The following is a 20,989-nucleotide window of genomic DNA, read 5'->3' as shown; positions in this document are numbered from 1 at the left end:
GATCTCAGCGAGTGGATAGACATTTTTAAAGGTAAAGTATTACTATGCCTCTTTTTAAAGGCACAGACAGTGTTCATGTGACCTCCCAATGCTTAAACATCTAATCATCTACAGAACTAATAGAACTATTGAACATGTTGATCTACTTGACATTAAATCTCATTTTCACATTAAATCAATAAAGTTGAGGAACCGCTGTTCTGTATCTTGTATGTTATTGAGATGAGGATCTCAGCGGCACTGAAATCAAGGCTAAAGAGGGACAAATAATTCAAATACAATCAGTATACATTCACGCTATATTCAGGCTGTAATACTCACACACAAAAACAACCAACACCTATTTATATCCTAATATAAATAAAATTTCTGCAGCAGTTTGAGATTTATTCTTGCATGACTGAGATTCATCTCCGTGTTTTTTTTTATTGCAGATCAAGGCATCGACACAGAAAGTATTTACTGTCTGGATGATCAAGAAATAAAGGAGTTGATTCCAACTTTGAGACCAAGGTCAAAATTCAAGAAGAAACTCAAGTTGTTAAAGGTAATGTTCTGTACAGTGCACACAAGTTACACTAATACTGCATTTATAATTAACAGGAGCACTGTTAATATTCTTTTAAAAGTTTTCATGACACATAAGTGATAATAATATCTCATTAACAATAATAGAGTGTGCTGGAATTGTAACATTTATTTACTTTTATGGATTTGCAACTATTTTCTTTCGTCACCAAAAGGAACAAAACACAGCAAATCCAGAAACAGTTGATTCATCTGCTCAAGTAAGTTGAATAAAGTTTCAATCGCTATAAGGCATTTATTATAATAATACAGATCATATTGTCTGTTCAAACCTTACATGGCCACTTAGTATTGATTTAACACACATGTTCATGTTCAGCCTCAGGTTTGTCCGTCCACCAGTGGAACAAGTAATACACGTGAGATACACGTTATCTTATTGATCACATGCATTGGTCATTTAAGTTTTTAATGCTGCAATATCTTGCTTTGACGAAGCAACTTTACTAATACTGTAAACAACAAACTTTTCTTCTCTTTTTTTTTTCAACGAAAAATATCCAATAAGGAAAGAGAAGGTTGGATCTTCAGGGTGAATCCAGCCAATATCAACCCCCAACTAGAAAACCACGACTGGAACCAAACCCAGGTATTTATAATACTGTCCAAACAATGGCAACCTACAACTTACTAGAGGGTTAAATAATTTTACTTAGCTTACTTACAAAGCAAATGTCTGTTTCTATATCTTGGCCACAGAAAATACTCTTATTTGTTGCCGTCTGTAATCCTATCAGACAACCCCAATCAGTCAGCAGCATATATGCAGGTATCCATCGCAACACTGCGTATGCTTCGATGTAAATAACTGAACCGTGCCCTTTAACTGTATGATGTTTTGAACCCAGACCGTGGTTTATCCATTGCTATTCTGCCACAGTATAAGCCTGATGATCCACTCCTCACATCCTCAATGGACCTGGCAGAGAAAGTTCCTCTCACGCTTTACCTTCTTCTCCTCATTGTGCATTACCGCTTACTTGATACACTGGTTCATGGTTCCTGCTGAACACTTCTTTACTTTCACTCTGACAGAGGAAATATTATTGTCTGATGTGAAAAACATCATGAAACGTGTCCATCAGAAAATACCTAGAAGAAGTACGTACTTGGGTCAAAGGACGTCATGTTTCAGAAAGCTAAAGAGGTTATGTTGGACTAGCTGAGTGACTTGATGGTTTGTAACATTTTATAATACGTCATACGATGAGGATTTAATAAAACATGCTGTTTATCTTTATCTACAATTCTTGATCATCATATATTTAAGTGGAATATGCATATTTTTTAGTGCTGCTTTCGCTACTAAACCTCTGCAGGCCCTTTCACAAACATTCACTGTTATTAGTCTAATACATATTTTTGGCTGTGAGTGATACATATTGTAATGCTGATTTAGAATGAGATCCTGAAGGACCTGAAAAAAACAATGCAGGAATCAATCGAGCTGTCACTCAAGACAGATGGCGTCTCAATCCCAGGTAAAGGCAACAAAACTAAATAAAAACATGCTAATCACTAAAAATACAAAACATATTTGATTGAAATTAACAAGTCAACACATTTCCAATTTTGTAATTAATAGTGAATTTTATGTAAACATTGTGTTTTCTGTTGTTTCTTTTAGATGTTAAGAGTGAGCTTGAGATGGTGAATAACCACTACAAAGAACTGTCCAGATGAAGAACCAATCATTTGGTAAAACTGCTGTTAAAATAGCAATAATAATAATAATGCTTCTGGATGAATTCTGAATAATGCTAATGCGTTTTATTACAGTATCAAGTGAAGAGCCCTGCGTGGACGCTGATTAGAGACGTGAGGCCTCTGGATTTGGTCTCAACCCTTTTTGTCAAGTCATCTTTTTTTCTTTCAGTGTTTTCTTTATATGTACTTTGCATTAGCTTGGTGTGAATCAAATGCAGGCACAGGGTACGGGTCTTCGTCACCAGTCCAATATGATGTCGCAGATGCATTTTGTTTTTAATGATTTAATAAAAGAAGAAGATGTTATGGGTGTTTAACATAAATCCTTAATTTTGTTCACAGTATGTTGGATTTGATAAATTCTTTAGGCTTTTAAAAGAATAATCTGACCTTTTTTCTTTCATGTTCAAGGACAAAACTTGCTTTCTGCAAAATAATGTTTTCTTAGTGTGTTAATTCATATATCAGAAATTGTATAGAACTAGATGATAGTAACAAACCAGCTTATCTGGTTTCTCATTATTTACTGAACAATTGCTATGTTTTAATCTACACTGATTCTAAATACATCTGACATGGTGTACTGTCCAAAAAATGTTGCTTTCAAAGTGCCACAAGTACTTTGTCATTTATTTTGTAAAATAATCTAAAAGCTAAGAAGCCCAAAACTAAGATGAAACTATATTAAACTACAGACAGCACTGCATCATGAGATATTTACAAATATTGTTGCAACACTGCGTAAAAAGTGTTATCCAATAATTTGTTGATGTTTTGGTTGTTAACGATATATGGATCTTAAAGGTAAAAAAAAAAAAGAAGGAAAAATATATAAAAAGAAGGAAACAGCAGAGGTTACGGGCTTTTATTTTTGGGTTAATCTTTTTTCTCTTTTGGGTGTTTTAAAAAGGCTTTTTGCTTTGTTGGTTCTTCTTTTATGATGATTTAGAGAGGGTGTTTTTACTTATTTTTGAAACATTCAACTTTTGTAACTTGTAATCACCATATTATTGTTAAAACACAATAAAACTTGATTGTATTTCATACATTCCAACCAAAATCCAGTCTGGTTCCTTTGAGGTTGTCTGGTTGTTGGTCTTCTGGGATCGTAAGTAATTAGCCATACAATTAAGTAATAAGCTTGCTGTGGTGAAAATGATGTTCATTTGAAGTACTTCCAGTCCTCCACCACCTATTGCATACACATTTTGCTATGTTGGAGAGGCCGACATCAAATGTCTGAAATAAGCTCAGTTAATGATTTAAGCCTACCTAAGCAGATGTTCGATACCTAGGTCAGAGGTTTCAGACCAGCTGTCCTCTAGTGTCTTACTCCCTTTTGGAGGGGTTATACTGCAATATATATTTCCAATAGTACACTTGATATTCATTCAACCATCTGATGCTTAACCTTCCTCTTGTGTTAGCTTTCTAGTTCCATCTCTTGTGTTAACGGGTCGGTGCCGACCTATGTCTTAAATCAGCTGTAAAATACACTAAAAACAATTATCTATCATCACATTTGTTTCTCATCTGTTGGTTTTCCTCTGAGTCTGTTGAAAGGATCCAGGTATCAGGCATCAATAAACTAGCTCAAATGGTCAGGATGAATATTAAATCTGGTTGTTGTTCTCCTCTGTGAGTTTATCTTGGCCATGTAGTAAATTGAGGGTTTGTCACTCAGCACCTTTAGTGCCCTGGAGGTCCTGCGGTCACCTTTGACCTTTGCCATTATTTTGAGCCAAACTAAATAAAAGATGTTAATAGAATTTTAGTGTTTTATTTCAATTGTATATTAAGGTGTAGTTTGAATTTATATGTCGAAAAAATAATATTAAAACAAAAGTTGCGGCCCGGAAATATGATAATTCGGGAATTATGTAGCGGGCCGTTGGGAGGGGGGGCGCATATGGCCCGCGGGCCGGCAGTTTGAGACCCCTGAGCTACATCATCAGGTATACATTTTAATTTGTTGTGTACTTTGGTTTAAAACTATATTATTTATAACTTCAATAACTTCAAATATTGTTTTTTAAATGTTGTATTACAACAAGTTTATTTAAATATATTTAAACAGTTCACAGTGAATTTAATACAATAAACTGTTAAAAACATATACAGTATTAGGAATATTTATTACTTTAAGTAAATTAAAAATCTATCTATGCACTTAAAAAGCCAAACATAACATTGCCTATCCTGACATTTATTTTATTATATAGATTATTTCACAATTCACAGTTATAAACGTACCCAGTTTATGTATTGATGCATCGCATGGAATACTAAAACATACATAGTAAGATTGGATGTGATATATGGACTGCACTTTATGCATAAAAGGAAACATGCAGTCTTATAGATCTGTCCTAGGCCCTGTTTACATTTTTATATATATATCTATATCTATATCTATATCTATATATATATATATATATATATAGATATATATAGATATATATATATATATATATATATATATCTATATATATCTATATATAGATATAGATATAGATATATAAATATATATATATATCTATATATATATATATAGATATATATATATATATCTATATCTGACTGGGCTTGATGTGAGCCGAGTGTTGCTCTGTTGACAGCCTGTGTTTCACTGAGTGTAAACGCTTGTATTGAACACACAGCCAAGGGAGTGCAGTGCACACATCCGCACACTCACATTTACAAATGTTAATGGAGCTGAGGCTGTCCCACTACGCCGCTGGCTTCTGGGAAAGTTAACAACGTCCCTTTTCCCTCCGGGTTTCTTCCGTCCCACATCAGTCCTTCTTTCCCTTTCTAACCAACATCCCACCACCACTGCGTGCCTTTCCATCATTATGAATACAGGCCGTTTCCTCTCTTTTCCATATGTTGAATGTTATATAATATCCTTTCTGATATTTACATTGCAAGAATATTCAGTTACTTTGCAGTGAGACCATAATCAAAAGACCGACATCAACACTACTCCTGTGCCTCCTGGATCGTATAATTAACTAGATGCTGTTGATTTAACATTTAGCAAACCAACTCTACACAACATTCTCTGTCCATATCCTGCTGTCGTCTGTGATTTCCTCTCACACCCAACCACCATGGTGACACAGTGGCTTCGTATGGCCACACCTGCTTTGAGATTATAATTATTTTTGTATCAGTTGTCACGTTTGTATTGTGAGCTCGTATTGCGTTGTTGAAACTAAATTCTTCCACTGTTGAGGAAATAAATGGTGAGTATTAGCGCTAGAGCTTTTCAATAACAGGGTTCAGCCACTACATCATGTGTTTGGCAGGACAGCAGCTATTACCTCAGGTTGCACTACGTGGTTGTGACTGACAGAAGATAATTTGGCGTTGATGCTATGAAGGTAGAGAGCGTAGCCTCACATCATTCACTTCCTGTCTTTTGGTGACACAACACTCACCCTGTCATCCGTGATGTACGGCAGCATAGAGCTGGCCTATGTGTGCCAGCTATTGTCTTACCACCCCTTTTTCAGGAGAGGATAGAAACACTTTTTGGCAGAGGGTTTTTGATTTCCCTAAATCTGTCGAGGAGGAATTTTTATTTGTAGCTGGGCTCAAAAGAGTATGACAGAGTAGGGAAGGAGAAACAGGTGCAGTGGGTACAGTTCCCTCTTCCCAGCTCTGGAAATAAGACACAATTGACTGTGCTGTGTTGATTTTATCCAACACATATTTTAGATTAAAGTTTACCCTGCACAGCCATAAAACATGCAGTTTTTCTTCTTACTTCTTTTCACTTCTGATAACCTTGCAGAGAGGTACTATAGTGGGCTACACAGACGGCATGCTACATGCTCACAATGCTAGCATGCTAATGTTAAGCAGGGGCCTTTTTCATTTCTCGATTTTGTGCCTCCTCATCTCCTGAATCATCAGGCTTTTGACCACAAATCTCAATGCTCCATTTTGAAGGACGTTCCGATTACTAAAGTGCATCTCCAAGAGTGAGGAGGCTTCCCAGATGAGCATAACATGTAAAAGAGTGAATGTGAAACAATGGCAGGATTATTATATAGGCTACACACAAATGCACTCCTGTCCACAAATTGGTGTTTTACCGCCACCAACTGGTATGGATTGTGGATCAGTCAGTATTTTACTTACATTATTAAAAAACAAATAATAAATTGAGGAAAAAACAACAGCCCATATGTTCTCAATAATATTAGTCATAGATAGGTAAATTGTATTTTATAAGAGTTCATTCTTGAGTTATTTTGCAGAATAACTGTTCAAATCAAATGTATTTTTACATTCTAAGGTTTTCAATTGTCTTCCTATTTTCTTTCTCATATTTTTGACTGTTTCCACTCGCCCACAGTAGTTGTGTTTGCATGCATCATGTGTTCCTACTTTTAGTAGTGAAGTACTATTTAGTCCAGTATGTCCAAGATATTACATTGCATCTCTCTTGTTTTTTCCTGCACATCTAATTTCTCCACCTTTTCTTGGAACTGGGTCCATGTTCACTTCCAGTCAGCTCGTGTCATTAACCTACAATGCAACAAGGAATAATAATGATATATGTTTTAATATTCCTTGCAATGCATCAATAAATAAACTGGGTACGTTTAGAACGGTGAATTGTGAAATAATCTTTACAATAAAATAAATGTCAGGATAGACAATGTTTTGTTTGGCTTGTTAAGTGCAGATAGATTTTCAATTTACTTTATTAAAACCAGAGTAAATAGTCCTAATGTATATGGTTTTAACAGTTTCTTGTTTAAATTAACTATGAACCGTTTAAATGTATTTAAATAAACTTGTTGTAATACAACATTTAAAAAAAACATTATAACGGGTGAAGTTATAAATAATATAGTTGTAAACCAAAGTACACAACCTAATAGAATGTATACCTGATGATGCAGCTAGTTTAAATTCATCCCCTGGGCACCATAAATATCTACGTGGATGGAGAGAAGGAATCGCAAGATGGAGAGAGAGCACTCACGAACAACCTGAATGTGACACATTATTAAGGTCTATTAAAAGAGGTAACTCCGTCAAAGCCAAAACATACTTCATGGGGAAGAGAACAAGCGGTGTAGCTCAGCAAAGTATTTAAGGAGCCTATTCATACGCTGACCTTTTCTCCTACTTGTCTCTTGTCATTCCCTCCCTCCTGTCGTTAACACAGAAAACAAATCCAAAATTATTCAGTGGGAAAACATAAAACGAGGCATATGGAACTTTACTGCTGAATGGAGCACACAAAAGACAAAGTGTCAGCTTCTCAGAGAAATCCTTGTTCTATATAAGGCTGTGTTTGTATTCATTTGGGTTCATTTAAAACTTTCCAATCGGCCCGGTAAATGTTTTAGGAAAAATTAAATCTCGCTTCGAAGCTGCTAACTATGGCGAGTGGGAGTGGTGCAATGGCCAGGAAGACCCAGTGTGAATGCTGCCTCTCTCTTTCACACACAATATTGGCAGGAAAATGGAGGGAAAGACACAGACAGTGTGCACCTACATATACGTTCACACCCATTCACAGGCAATATCTTCAATGCTACTTCACACATGCTGCAGAGTGTAACATCTGGTATTGTGTGTGCACAACACTAACGCCCCTTCATTTTTCTAATGTATCTGTTATCTCAAAAGAGATATAGTTGTAGGAAAGAAATGGAAAGTATATCCTGAGAGAGACTCACAGAAAGTGTCAGACTTTAGGGTGAAGAAATGTCTGAGAATATTCAGCAACTAATCCTCTGTGACCTGCAGATGGCGCAAGATGATCAGTTACAAAGCGACATTTCTGCTTGGATCCTCTGATTCTGTGTCAATGCCTAACTGAGACATGAACTCAATGTGTGAATCCTGAGTTTGTGTGTGTGAGGAAGTGAGTTGCTTCCATTACAGCATCTGGGAAGGAAGTTGACACACAGAGATTTCTCCTGCCATATAATAGCCTTTAAAACACTTTGATGCACATAGGCGTATTATTCCCAGAACACTTCCCTATTGTGTGGTAAAATCTAACCACTTTTTAGAGGGTCAGTAGGAAGATGACCTTAGAAGTAGGGCTCAAATGATAATAATAAAATGGATAGGCATACAGGCATAACAGAAACATTATGTGGTGACTGTTTTATTGATTCATTCATTGTTTGAGTCAGTTCTAGCTTCCCAAATATGCACGTTTGCTGGTTTTCTTAGTTGTCTGTAAACTGAATAGCTTAGATCGAAATAAAACATTTAAAGATGTCACTTGCTGCTCTCAGAAATTGCATTTTATGGACAAAACCATTTGTCAATTAATTAAGAAAATAATAAGCAGAATAATTGATAATGAAAATAATCCAAAATGGCATATACTGAAAAGGTGATGAACAGAAAACCATACTCTCTCTCTGTACTGTACATACAGCCTTTGGTGAATGCCAAATGATTTTGATCTACCCTGTGTAAACATATAAAAGCTATATCTGACTGTGGGAGCCTTTCTCTGACTATCTGACTATACAGCAGCAGTGTTAGTGGAAGCCTGACTGGCTTCACTGGGATCCACCTCCCGGTTCCTCCACAAACAGAAGGAAACTTTGAGGAAGAGCAGTTGATTGAATTCAGTTTCCACTCTTCCCTTTGCTTGGAAGAAGTCTGGGGAAGTCAGGAGGTGCACTGGGAGCTGACTGGAAAACTAAACATGACAGTTTTTTTAACTGGTATGGCACAATTAAAGGGTTGAGGTGTTGGAGAGCATTTCAGACTCCTTAACAGTTAAATCCCTCACCTTCCCTGTCCCAAATCTCACCACTCAATGTCCTGAAAACACACCAGAACGCCCACAGGTCAGTATCAATATTTGCTGTACCAGTGTTGGCCTTCCTGCCTGTTACTGCCTCCCTCTACCTGCTGCACTGCCTGCTCACTTCAGGCCCTGCTATCTTCAAAACTTGATGAATATTGGCTAACATGAGAGGCATGAGGCGACAGGTGAGCATGCCACACAGGAATACTGACCTGCACAAAGTTAAACCTAAAGTCTGTTCGGCCATCATTTCTGATTACTTGAAAGTTTTCCATGTGCATTGTAATCAGAAACCAAAGGTCATAAATACAACAAAAGTGGATTTTTCGACCTATACATCTTTTATTTGTTATATATTTCTTGAATGTGACATTGTTTCACACTCATTTTGAACTTGCTTATTTACCTGAGGTCCCTTTCTTTCTATGTATGGCCAGGTTTGAAGGCCAGTCTTTCCCTTTAAGAAAGCTGACCGGAAACATGGGAGAGCTATAGAGGGTGTGACATGCTGTAAAGGTCACCAGCCGGAGTCGAAGGCAACAATCTTAACAGGCCTCCCACCCAGGCCAGCCAAAGCCACAGGCTCTCGTCAGGTGTGTCTGTAAGGAGGATGCACCTGAGTCATAAAGCTTTGCTCTGTAACTACCAGCCCTTCAGCTGATGGCCCATTAGATTGGCTAGCTGACCCAACTGCGCTGCCCAAGGGTTCAGAAATAACAGGGCTGAATGAAGCAATTGAAGACGAAAGAGAAAGAGAGAGGGCGGGTAGACACACCAGGACATGCATCAAAGTATGTATTCAGTATACCTACCCCCCAGTGCCACCACCACATGGCCTCATGGGGCTGAACATCTCACACCATGTCAGCAAACCAGGGGAATTGTCATGTATTATTAGTTACTACGAGTAGTTCCCATGAAAAGAGTGCTGCAGCTTTTGTAACCCAAACATGATCATGTGCCTGTTGGATAAATAAAATACCATCTGAATGAAAAGCTGGCTGTCTATAAATGCCAACACTGGATGAGCCTAACACTAACCCTAGCCCAAGCCTATTGAAGTTTATTCAAGCTCTAATTCAAACCAACAAATGTTTCTTTGAGAAGAAAAAACTGAGAGGAAGAATGGAGAAAACCAGAGAGGCAAGTGGAGAGGTACTATGTACACAGAAGCATATTGCAGACAGTAAGAACAGAGGCATCAAAATGCCTCAATATTGGACAGTTCACAAGGGGGAAATGCACACAGATATGTTTCTTCTTGTAGTTTGCAAGTGCCTGTAGTTTGCAAGTGCCTGAAGTTGTCTTTAGTTGCTCTTCCATCCTCGTTATGAAATTTGTCAAGCTTCAAAGAGATAAAAACACATCTACAGAGTCAGCCTTATTGAATGTAAAAAATAATTTGTGTGCAAGAGCATCTTTGCCGTTTCTCCGTTTCAGCTTGGCTGTTTTTCAGGTTAAAAACAAAATTGCAGATGTAGTTTTGCTGGAACCCAGAGCAGCAATGACGTGAGGTTTCGTTTTCTCGCTGCCTGTTGATGTTCTGTTCTGTGCCTCATCTTTCATGTCAGACTGTCACTGGCATCCTGCAGGGTCGAGTGTTGGGTCACGTCAGTGGGGTGCCAAGTGTCCTGGTGTCTCCATCGCTGTAAAGCCACACTAACACACACATGGGTGTACACAGAATTTACAGACAGGCAGATACACAAATGTCGTTGGTACACACACACACACACACACACACACACACATGTATGTGACATGCATACTGCACATGCATGCACAAATGTATGCATGCTCGCACAGACTGTAGACCTATAATGACTCTAGCCTCTTTGCCACCTGATCAATCATCCCAACTGCCATTAGATCTACAGGAGAGGCATTCCTTCCTAACAACTGGAGAAGGGGGTAGTGTGGAGTGGAAGAAGGGGGGGATTGAGACATGAGGGGAAAAATGTCATGTCTTAAGTCAAATACATTTAAGAGATATATTTTCACTCTAAGCGAACGAGCAAAGTTTGTATAACTGAGAACACAGTCGACACAATGAAAACACTTTAATAATCTGTCTGTTGATTTTTCTTCAATGGTGGACAAGATTTCCTTTTTTCATAATTGTCAAATTTCTCATTCCATGTCCCATCTCACCTCTCTTACACTCTGTGAAACATAGCTGACAAATGTAAGAGGGGGGGAAAGCAGTTGGAAATCTAGAGAGAGAGAACAAAAAAGCTGCCTCTAGCTCAGGTCGTGTTGATGCATGTTTTCTATCACACCAGTGTAAAAGTAGTAGAGGAGGAGTGAGGAGTAAAGCCTCTGTGGATAAGGTACTTTATCTCCCATGCTGTCTATATATTTCACCCTGGCCCTCCTTCTCCTCGCCTCTTTGCTCTTTGATTTTTCCCTTTCTTCTGTCTGCTGAAAGAGCTGACTGTGCTGCTCTCAGCGAGCGCTCCAAGTGAGTGTATGTGTGTGCTAGGCATTGTTCCCTTCTTCCTCAATATGATGAGAAAAGCTTGAAATAACAATGTCTGAGGGTGGATGGAGTGTGACCCCCCCCCCCCCCCCCTCTGTTCTCTGTTTCATCTCTTTTCCTTCTCAGTTCTCAGTTCTCCAGATGACAGTGATGCTCTCTGCAGATCTCCTGCAGGTGCAGGCCTTTTGACCCCCTCTGGGACAAATTGCACACTCATACCTGTGCACACATACACATTCACAATAAGACAAAAAGATGTGGGTGTAAATGCGTGTACAGACATGTACATGTTCACACGTAAAGGCTCTAGCACACGCGTAGAAATGAGATAGGAAACCATCTGCCAAATAAAGATTGCATTGTGTTTTCCTTTCGATACAAACCTGAAAAACCCATTGTTGAGCGGGTGCGACGATAAGCAACCAACGATAACAGCAAAAAATGACAAAAAATGACAGCGCACAGGCACTGAAATACGCACACAACTTCAACCACTCTGGTTTAAGGAGAGGACAAACTTATGCACGCCATGCTGCTATGCGGACAGGATTATCAAAGGATCTGACCCGCTGACCTTGAGGAGGTCATGTGTGAGCCGCAGGCTGCAGCCGCTGGCCCCACCAACACCAGAATGTCTGACGTCTCAGGAATCTGTGCAGAAGCGCCGTACTGCCTGACCACGCGGCACTACACAGAGCTCGACACCACAGTTGGGCCGTCTGTAAGCCAAGCAGGAGCCCAGGGGACAGAAACACACAAACGTTTTTTGGGAAGTTTTCTGATTCCGAGATAATAATTTAGATATGCTTTAGAATGCAAATTCAAATGAGTTCATGCATAATCGTCACTAAAGCCCTGTCTTGAAACTTGATGAATATCTTTACCGGGAACAATATATCAAAGCTATTACAGATGGCCAGAGATGCAGCGCCTTATGGACAGCGGGCTGGGTGGCAGGAACAGCAGAAGCATGATTTATTGAAAAAATCTCCCAAAAAAATGGACAGCAGCTCCACTACCATACCAAGCTATTTGGATCCCTTCAATGATCATGGGCCTCTCCTTATGTTCTCTCATGTTCCACATAATTCGAGTGTGAGTGTAATGTGTGTTACACATGTGTGTGATACTTAGCAGCCACATGTGAGATCTAATATTCAGAGGAATAAGGAAAGCTGAACAGAAAGGAAGTGAAGGATTCACTCAGGAATCGCCTCTCGTCATACCAAGCACACCCTTAATATGGGACAGGCGGCAGGCCTGATTGCCTGGCTTAAATATCCCACATGCATCCGATTGTTCTCTGCTTTGTTGGTTAGAAAGATCTCAAGCTCTTTTGTCGGATAGATTACATCAGAAGTAATCTGTCGGATCAATCGTATTGATTTGTGTCACTCCGCTTCATGAGCACACTTTCTACAGGTGGCGGTGCTCAGCTTCTCAATTAGCTGTTTGCGCCCACAAAAAGTATCAAAGAATAGGAGATTGATTTGAGGTTGACTCTTCAGGCAGTGTTTATATTGTCAGGTGACCTCACAAGATAAGTTTGCGGCAAAAGGCAAAAAGCCTTTGCAGTGGTTACGCATGTCTCCCCCAGCCTCGCTGTCTCTTCTCTGGACAACTTACTGCTCGTTATCCCTCCACTGCCTTACCGTCAACACCACAAAAATCTCTGCTCTGTGTGTCCGGCAGCATGCTTGGGTATGTACTTTGTATGTGTTGCTATGTGTGCGAGAAAGCATGTGTTTGTGTGTGTGGACATAATTGTGTGTATATATCTAACTGTGTTTTTGCAGGAGCTCGCACCAGCCGCAATCACTTTTGATGGATATCTACTCTGGCTTTGGAGAGCTGTACGTTTTCCAGTGTGACTCATGGGGCTTCTGACGGATGTCTGTACCAATTTACTGCTACTGCCACTGCTGCTGCTCTTGTTCTCCACCCCAAGTGTGTGTGTGTGTGTGTGTGTGTGTGTGTATGTGTGTGTGTGTGTGTGTGTGTGTGTGTGTGTGTGTGTGTGTGTGTGTGTGTGAGTGTGTGTGTGTGTGAGTGTGTGTGTGTTAGTCTATGAATAAGTGTCCTGTGTATTGGCTGGTTGTGGTTGTAGTTTCCAACTTCTGCTTATGGACTTTCCATTTTCTTTCTTAAACAACAGAAGAGGGGAGTTAAGGGAGAGTGGGGCTGCTCGAGTTCTCTAATGACACTGAATACAGACACACAAATGCAAAAATGAGTCAGCCAGGTTTTCCAGGTGACTCACTCCCATCTTCTATCTTCTGCAGTCAGACTCACTTAGATGATCAATCCAAGCAAAGATATATGTGTTCTGAGCAGCCTATCATCATGTTACACACCCTGTGGTACAGACACAGGTGCGTGCCATTCTCTTGTCGAGGTTACATAATGTCATTGTTGATCTGAACAGACCAATCTAGGGCGATAACAAGACACTTGCTGTTGAATCACCAGACAAGGCTGTGGCTCTGTGGGTCACCCAGTTCAGGTGTCATATGGGACTTGAACTTTTGAACTCGCTCTGCCCTGGAGTGATAGATTTTTTTTTACCTGCAAAGCCTTACCTGGAAAAGTTCACTTGCATTGCCTCATTCATTTATCCTCTTGACAAACAGAGTGACTCACAAGCTAGTTCAACTCTTTGAACAGCCAAGATGTCAAAGGATCAGACAGTTACCAATAACCTGTGCTACGTACACTTCCATGACAGAAATAAAGACAACGTGTGAACTGTGATATTATGTGAGGTTTACAGGAAATAGGTAAATATATGACACAGTGAAAATGTGATATCAACGAATTCCATCCTGCCAAAGTCAACACTGGACAAGCAGGATTTGTCTGTGGTCTTTGTCTCCTCGCCATAAGCAGCTGGGTATGTGTGATTGTGTGTGTGATAGGAGGTTACTGTATGTCCTCTAATAGTGTATGTGGAAAGATTGAGAAGCTCAGTTAATTAAAATGAGCATATGTTTGCTTGATAAGCAGGGAAGTCTAAACAGTTAAAAGTTAGCTCAAATGAATGGATAAGTAGATAGAATATATTAAACCTCGTAAACTGAAGGGAATCCCCTTCACTGCAGGCATTCCTTACAGGACCTATAACACTCTAAAGGCATTACATATCTTTGAGCTGAAGTAGTTATTTGGCTGAAGGGACTTATTTCAGCTTTAATAACTTTGGTAGGTCCCAGTCTAATATAATCCCACCCAGTTGAGCTGAGAAAGGAGTGAGTAGCCTCATCTATCCAAGTAAAAAAAGAAGATATATTTCAGATCCCCGAAGACGACAAGCATTTTTAATTGATGGCTGCTTCAAACAATCAGAAACTCTTTGCAAGAGGACGTCCCACTTGGGAATCGTTCAGAGATCATGGCAATACAGTACAGTCTTTTAAACAAAGGATATTGTCTTACATCCCTCCTTTACATCTGTCTTCTGCTATTAAATAGCATGAAAAGAATGAGTCAAATCTTTTGGCTTTGACGCTTGTCTGAGTGACCCGACCACCCAGTCGACTGCCAGGTTTCACAGTTCATTCTCTCCAGAAAAGAGAAGCCAAATGCCAGTTGCTGACCCAGACATGAAGCCTTGTATTGAGGATCATCCCTGTGTGGAAGGACTTTCCTCTATTCACTCTGTTTTCATCCCTCCCATCCTCATCTGTAAGCAAAGGAGCCTAACACACTACTGTGATTCCTGTCTTCATCGCATGCTATTCTGGGCTGAGGTTACCCAGGACACCATGTGGCTTCACCCGAATTTAGTTTCCCACAGTATGCCTGAGTTAAATCATCTGTGTTTCTTATGCAAATAATAAATATTCATTAATGGTTCTTTCACAGTTCCTTAGATTCTTCCGCATTATTTTGTGTCACCTCTGTAATCTCTAAAAGGATTTTACCCTTCTGGACTTCTAGAAATAATCCTGAGCTAATATTGACACGTGCTAAAGAAGTGCGCCTGCGGTGGGAGAGCTGGACCAGAGGGCTGTGAAGAGGGTCGTGGAGCCAAAGCCAAACCACGAGGCTACACGGAGAGGAGAGGGCGGCCAGCGGAACAACGGTGCATCAAAGACACCAAGTTGAACCACCGGCCTTGTCTCTGCTCCTCTCCGCCTCTCACACTCAGACCCTATTTTCAGAAAGACCAACATGAGGGCAAACAGCAAAGCCTCCTTTATTGTTGTTATCATTTCCAAACAGCAATTTTCCAGGCCAAAACTATTTTAGGGACGCGAGTGTATGATGTGTATGCATGGACATGCACAGGCACTTGCATGTGTGTTTTCATAGATCTCCATGTGTTTACCCATGTTGGTTTCGCTAACGGAGAGTCATATTTTATGTTTAACTGTATCCAGTGGGACCAGAGCCCCCTAGCTGCTCTGCCCAGTGCTGTGGCTCAGCCAGGGATGGACTTGCCTCGGCATAGCCACCCTGGGCACTGGTCCCATCCTCACATTGAGGTGATGAAGGAGAACTCTGTCCCCCTCCCATGGCTACAGAGGTGAGGAGGCACCCAGGGGACACGCTGGCTGGCGTCTGAAGCCACATTCAAACAGCTGACAAGAACAGGCTTGGCTGCTCTCAGGGTGATGGTGCCAGGGTGTCTTGCCCACTGCTGCCCACGGCTCAGCTGTGAAGTGCTCCACAAGCACTACAGTTGAACCAGGTCAGCATTTCCCAATTATTTTGTTCATGTAAGATCTGACTTGTATGTAGGTCTCTACATATATGGATCCCACTTTGCATTGCTTTAGGAATATGGATTCAAACATGATGCCAGAGGTTACTATATGGTTTAGATTAGATTTAGTGGAATGAAAATGTTATCTAGTTTGTACTTCTGTAATTCAAACCATATTGGCCCCTGCTGGAACCTGATAATGATATAAGGATTTGACTCTCTGGCACTCTGCGCTTGCCCCCATCTCGTTGAAAGAGAGGACATCTCTGTTCACTTGACTGCTCGCTTAAACACAGTCTCTCAATCTCAAGTCCAATCCTCTGAACAGGGTCACGCATTTGTTTTGATAACACAGCAGAAGGGTTTAACTGTGCCAGCCTGCCCAGGTGCTGATGAATAGGGAGCTGCGACAATGGACCATCAGCTGAATGAAGCATCAAAGCCACCACTGATGATTTGATGATGATTGAGGGTCCCTGCATGAGGGTAGGGCCTCCTGCTTCAGAGAGCTGTTCGTGAGCAAAATGCACCACCATACAGGTTCACTCCGCCTTTGATTTGAGTCTTTCGTTAAGTGCCATAGTGGTGCCGATGTCAGCTGCATCTCAAACATCACCGGGCAGCTTGTACAAAGGGTCCAGTTAACCAGGTGTATTGTCCTGATCCTAATGGCAAACACAGGCAAGAGCTGAGTGGGGATATTGGTTGAAATTTTACTGGAGAACAGAAGAGCCATAGATAAAAGCAAAAAGAAAATAAAGCTGCTCTCTTTTCCTTTTTTCTTTCAGTCAGTGAACTAAACTTTAAATCCAGGCTCAACCCACATGACAACCTTAGCTTGCCACCTGCTTTGTGGGTAAGCAATGTTCAAGTTATCAAATCCGAGGGGGGATGAAGAGAGAAAAGAAATTAAAAAAAGAATGGAAAAGCATTTAGTTTGAGCACGCCGGATGCATACCGAGGATCAGCTCGCAGATTCCAAAGACAAGCTGATGGAAGGGAGCCAGGCCGCCTCACACGGGAGGGGAGGAGATATGAAAGAGAGGACAGAAGAAGATGGAGTAAGAGGGGAAGAGAGTCTGAGAGGGGGGTTGTTAGTTGGAGGCAATAAAGAGATATTCTCTTTAATCAGGGACCCGCAGGACGCTGATGGACAAGGGACAGTGAGTGATGAAGGGGGATGGTGAGCATGGGGTGACAAAGATAAAGAGGAGTAGCTCGAGGAACACTACAGCTGGAGCACCTCAACGCCCCACCAATCTTCACCCCAATAACCCTTACCTGCCTTCTGTTTGCCCCCAGAAGAAAAAATGGCACTGTCTCCTGGTCAACACCCCAAAATGTAGTGACGGAAAGAAAAAGACGAATGCAGAAATGATACTCAGTGAATTGTTGACCTCGGCCGTTCACCGACAGAGAGGCTTTGACGGAGGACAGCAGCCAAGCAGGGCCCTGCGAGGATGAATATTTCAGCGAGATGCAGCGAGACAACCATGCCACAAGTGGTTTGTCATGTTCGCTCTACAGTTTTTCCCACCATATCTTTATCCCACACACACACATCACAGACCCGACTCCAGGATCCCAGACTCTGACCAGACTCACGTGTGCATGTGTAGGGAACAAGCGAGCCTCTTTGTTCAATGACACCACCATCCTTCACTCCAGAGGTAACTCACTGACAGACGGTTCAGTCGCTAGAAGAGAGATGGATGAAGACACTTTGTACCTTGAAGAGAGAGGGAGGGGAAATGGACTGATGTGACCAAGAGATAGCAGATTGCAGAAGAGGATACGTTATTATCAGTAAAGCGGTTAAAGAGCAGAGATAGCGGGCAACGTCAGAGAGGCAAGAAGAACAGATTCAATATACATTTGGATTTGTTAAGTTCTGGCCAGAGCAACAGGAGCTGCATCCTCCTGAGACACAGCGGCATCACGGGCCAGATTACTGTCTCCACTGTCTCTCAGCTGCCCTGACAACCAATCCCCATCCAGGAAGCTTTGTAACCCAGGCCACGAGAGGGTGGGGCAGGGTCAGGGGTTGGGAGTTATAGGGTTGACAGACAAGAGAGATTGATGCTCGTTGACAAAACTTGAGCCCTACTCGGTCTCAGCGGCAGCCCTGCCTGCTCCCCAGGGGCCAGGGGGTGGGGATCAGAGATACAGATACAATCCCCCATCCCCTTCTCCTCCCCAGGGACACACAGTTTGACTGCCCCCAACTCACATACACTTAAATGCTATGCCACTTTCCTGTTCTGTCTTGTTTGATCACGTCCTAAACTTTAAGAGGAAGCGGCGAAAGGCCTCAGTAAATGGAGAGCTCTCACATATATTTTGTTTCATCCAGCCGTGAATTCCTGCGGGGGTGCATGTGGCATTACTGTATGTATGTGTGTCCATCAGCTCGAGGAGAGCACGCTGTTGCTGGGAGGAGGTAGGATGGAGCGAGTCTAGTGGGTGGAGGTACGGTAGAGGTAAAGTAATGCAGCATTAACTGTCACAGATAGAGTTACATGGGGGACCAAAACAGGCTACTAAATTCACAAATGGCCTTTTGCAGATATTGTTACGGAAAGCCAACTGGTTGAAAAAAAAAATAGACAGGTCAAACTTTATTGTTTGTCGTGACGTCAGATTGCTGGAGCACTTCCTCTTGTAGAAATAAATCTGCAAGAAGCGCAGAACATGAAGGTGGAGACCATTTACTCACTTCTCCTCTCGTTATATGAACATGAGAGCGCTCTCCGGCTCTCTGCAGAGAGAATGTGAGATGCTGGATGTATACGGTTTGAAAATATGAAGAAAGTTGTGAAATTTCACAACTTTGTAGCGCTGTGTGTGTGTATTTGTGTGTTTGTGTACCCTGACACACGGTGAAGATCTGAATGGAAGCCAATGAAAGGTCATCATGTCTGGCTATGCAGTCATAAAAAAAAACAGTATTATGCAACTCATATTTAATTTCCACAAACTGACAGTCAGTCTATGTAAGAGAGAATTTGCAGCAGTTTTTTTATTTCCTCATTTCCCATTATATACTGTCATGATTTAGCAATGAAATGTCAAATATTTATACCATATCGCTCTGCTGGTTTGCAGTCATACTATATTCTGTTCACAAAATATTCCTCATTTGTAATATTCCACTGCTGAAAAGTGCACTATCATATACGTTTAAGTTTAGCACTTTTATATGTGACAGAAGTTATATAAAACATAAAAAATAGTTACACTGATACATTCAGTCTGCATTAAAGTTAATAAAATAGGACAAAACACATAGACATTGTAACTTATACAAAGCACATAACTGTACATTCATGATGATATGATTATTGTTTATTTTGTATGGGTTGAGTAATATTGATACGATGTGTCAAAAAAAAAACATTATCACTTTCAATGCAATTATAATCTTGAAACAGAAGCAAATGAATGCAGGTTTATTCTTCAAATATGTATTCTTAACAAATTAAACCACAGTGAAATCTAGACTGTGCAAAGGGAAAACAATTTAAAGAAATGAATAAAACTACAGCTAAATTAGAGCAAATAGAAGCATTTTTAAAAGCATATTAAGGTAAAAAAGTACAGTAGGAACAATGCAATACGTCATTAAAAGTGAATATGGAACAATGATTGTGCAATATGGATCAATAAGAGACATGAAGGACAGTATGTGAAAATGGACATTGTAAACAATAAGTGAGCTTAAATATGTCGTTGATAGTTTGTTAATTGGCCACTATAATTGACTAAACAAAAATGCCAAACATTCCCACGTTCAAGCTCTTCAATTATCAATATGTGTTGCTTCGTCAATAATAAACTTAATATATTTTGGGTTTGGATTGCTGGTCGGAGAAAGCTAGTAATTTGATGGCATCCCTTGAGGAAGAAAAGTATCTATTGTTTGTTTTTCTTTCTAATTTTCTGTTCTTAGATTAAATGAATCAGTACATGAATAAAATCAATCGATAGTGAACATACTTGTTAGTTGCAGTCTAAGATGATGAAATAAAACATGTAAAGTGCAATGTACAGCAGCTCTGAGTATTACATAAGAGAGCACTATGATCTACAGTTACAAAATACATAACGGTGTGCTAACATGTTTGTACGGATATATATGGCTTGATTTAAAGTTGATTTAAGCCCATTTCTTTCATCCGATCGGCAGATGTTTTTGGCAGTTCTGAGAGAAAGCTTCAATGAGATGGATACTTTTGTCACGTTGTCATGTTTAACTAGCTGACCTCCCTCCAGCTCTGACTGCGCTTGCTCTACCAGGAGTGCAAGGTGAGGATTAGGTGTAAACAGAGGATCGCTGGATGTTTGAAGCCAAGCAGGAGGTCATGTTCACGGCCCCGTCCACTTCCAAACCTGTTTCCTCCATTGATTGGGAATGTTTATCACATTAGGCAGAGGTCAAGGATGAGGTCAAGTCAGAGAGGGGCTAGCGGGCTTCCATCCAGCAATCTGGCTTATGATACTGTCCAGAGCTGGACCACAGACACACAAACCTGTTGAGAAGCATTTAGTCGATCTTACGGGTAAAGAGGGAGAACATGCTTGTGATTAATTGAGGACTGAAGAAAAATGTGAGGTTGTAAATAACAAGCAGATGAAGAAAACAACAAGAAGATTTTAGTTTTTTCTATCCATTAGCCCGCCAAACACCTATGTATGCCTCCATGTTAAC

The 20,989-nt window shown here is 40.5% G+C and overlaps 2 long non-coding RNA genes across 2 annotated transcripts; both read left to right on the top strand.

The window, feature by feature from the left end:
• Positions 1 to 548, top strand: LOC306749534. The gene is made up of 2 exons (XR_013771185.1): positions 1 to 31; positions 435 to 548. It is a non-coding gene; the product is annotated as an uncharacterized lncRNA (long non-coding RNA).
• Positions 549 to 741: 193 nt separating this feature from the next.
• On the top strand, positions 742 to 1,160 carry LOC306749533. The gene is made up of 3 exons (XR_013771184.1): positions 742 to 788; positions 908 to 947; positions 1,097 to 1,160. It is a non-coding gene; the product is annotated as an uncharacterized lncRNA (long non-coding RNA).
• Positions 1,161 to 20,989: the final 19,829 nt, after the last annotated feature.

The sequence above is a fragment of the Taurulus bubalis genome (genome assembly GCF_910589615.1).
Source record: "Taurulus bubalis genome assembly, chromosome: 17".
In the NCBI taxonomy this organism is placed as follows: domain Eukaryota; kingdom Metazoa; phylum Chordata; class Actinopteri; order Perciformes; family Cottidae; genus Taurulus; species Taurulus bubalis.
This window is presented reverse-complemented; position numbering and strand designations above follow the sequence as displayed.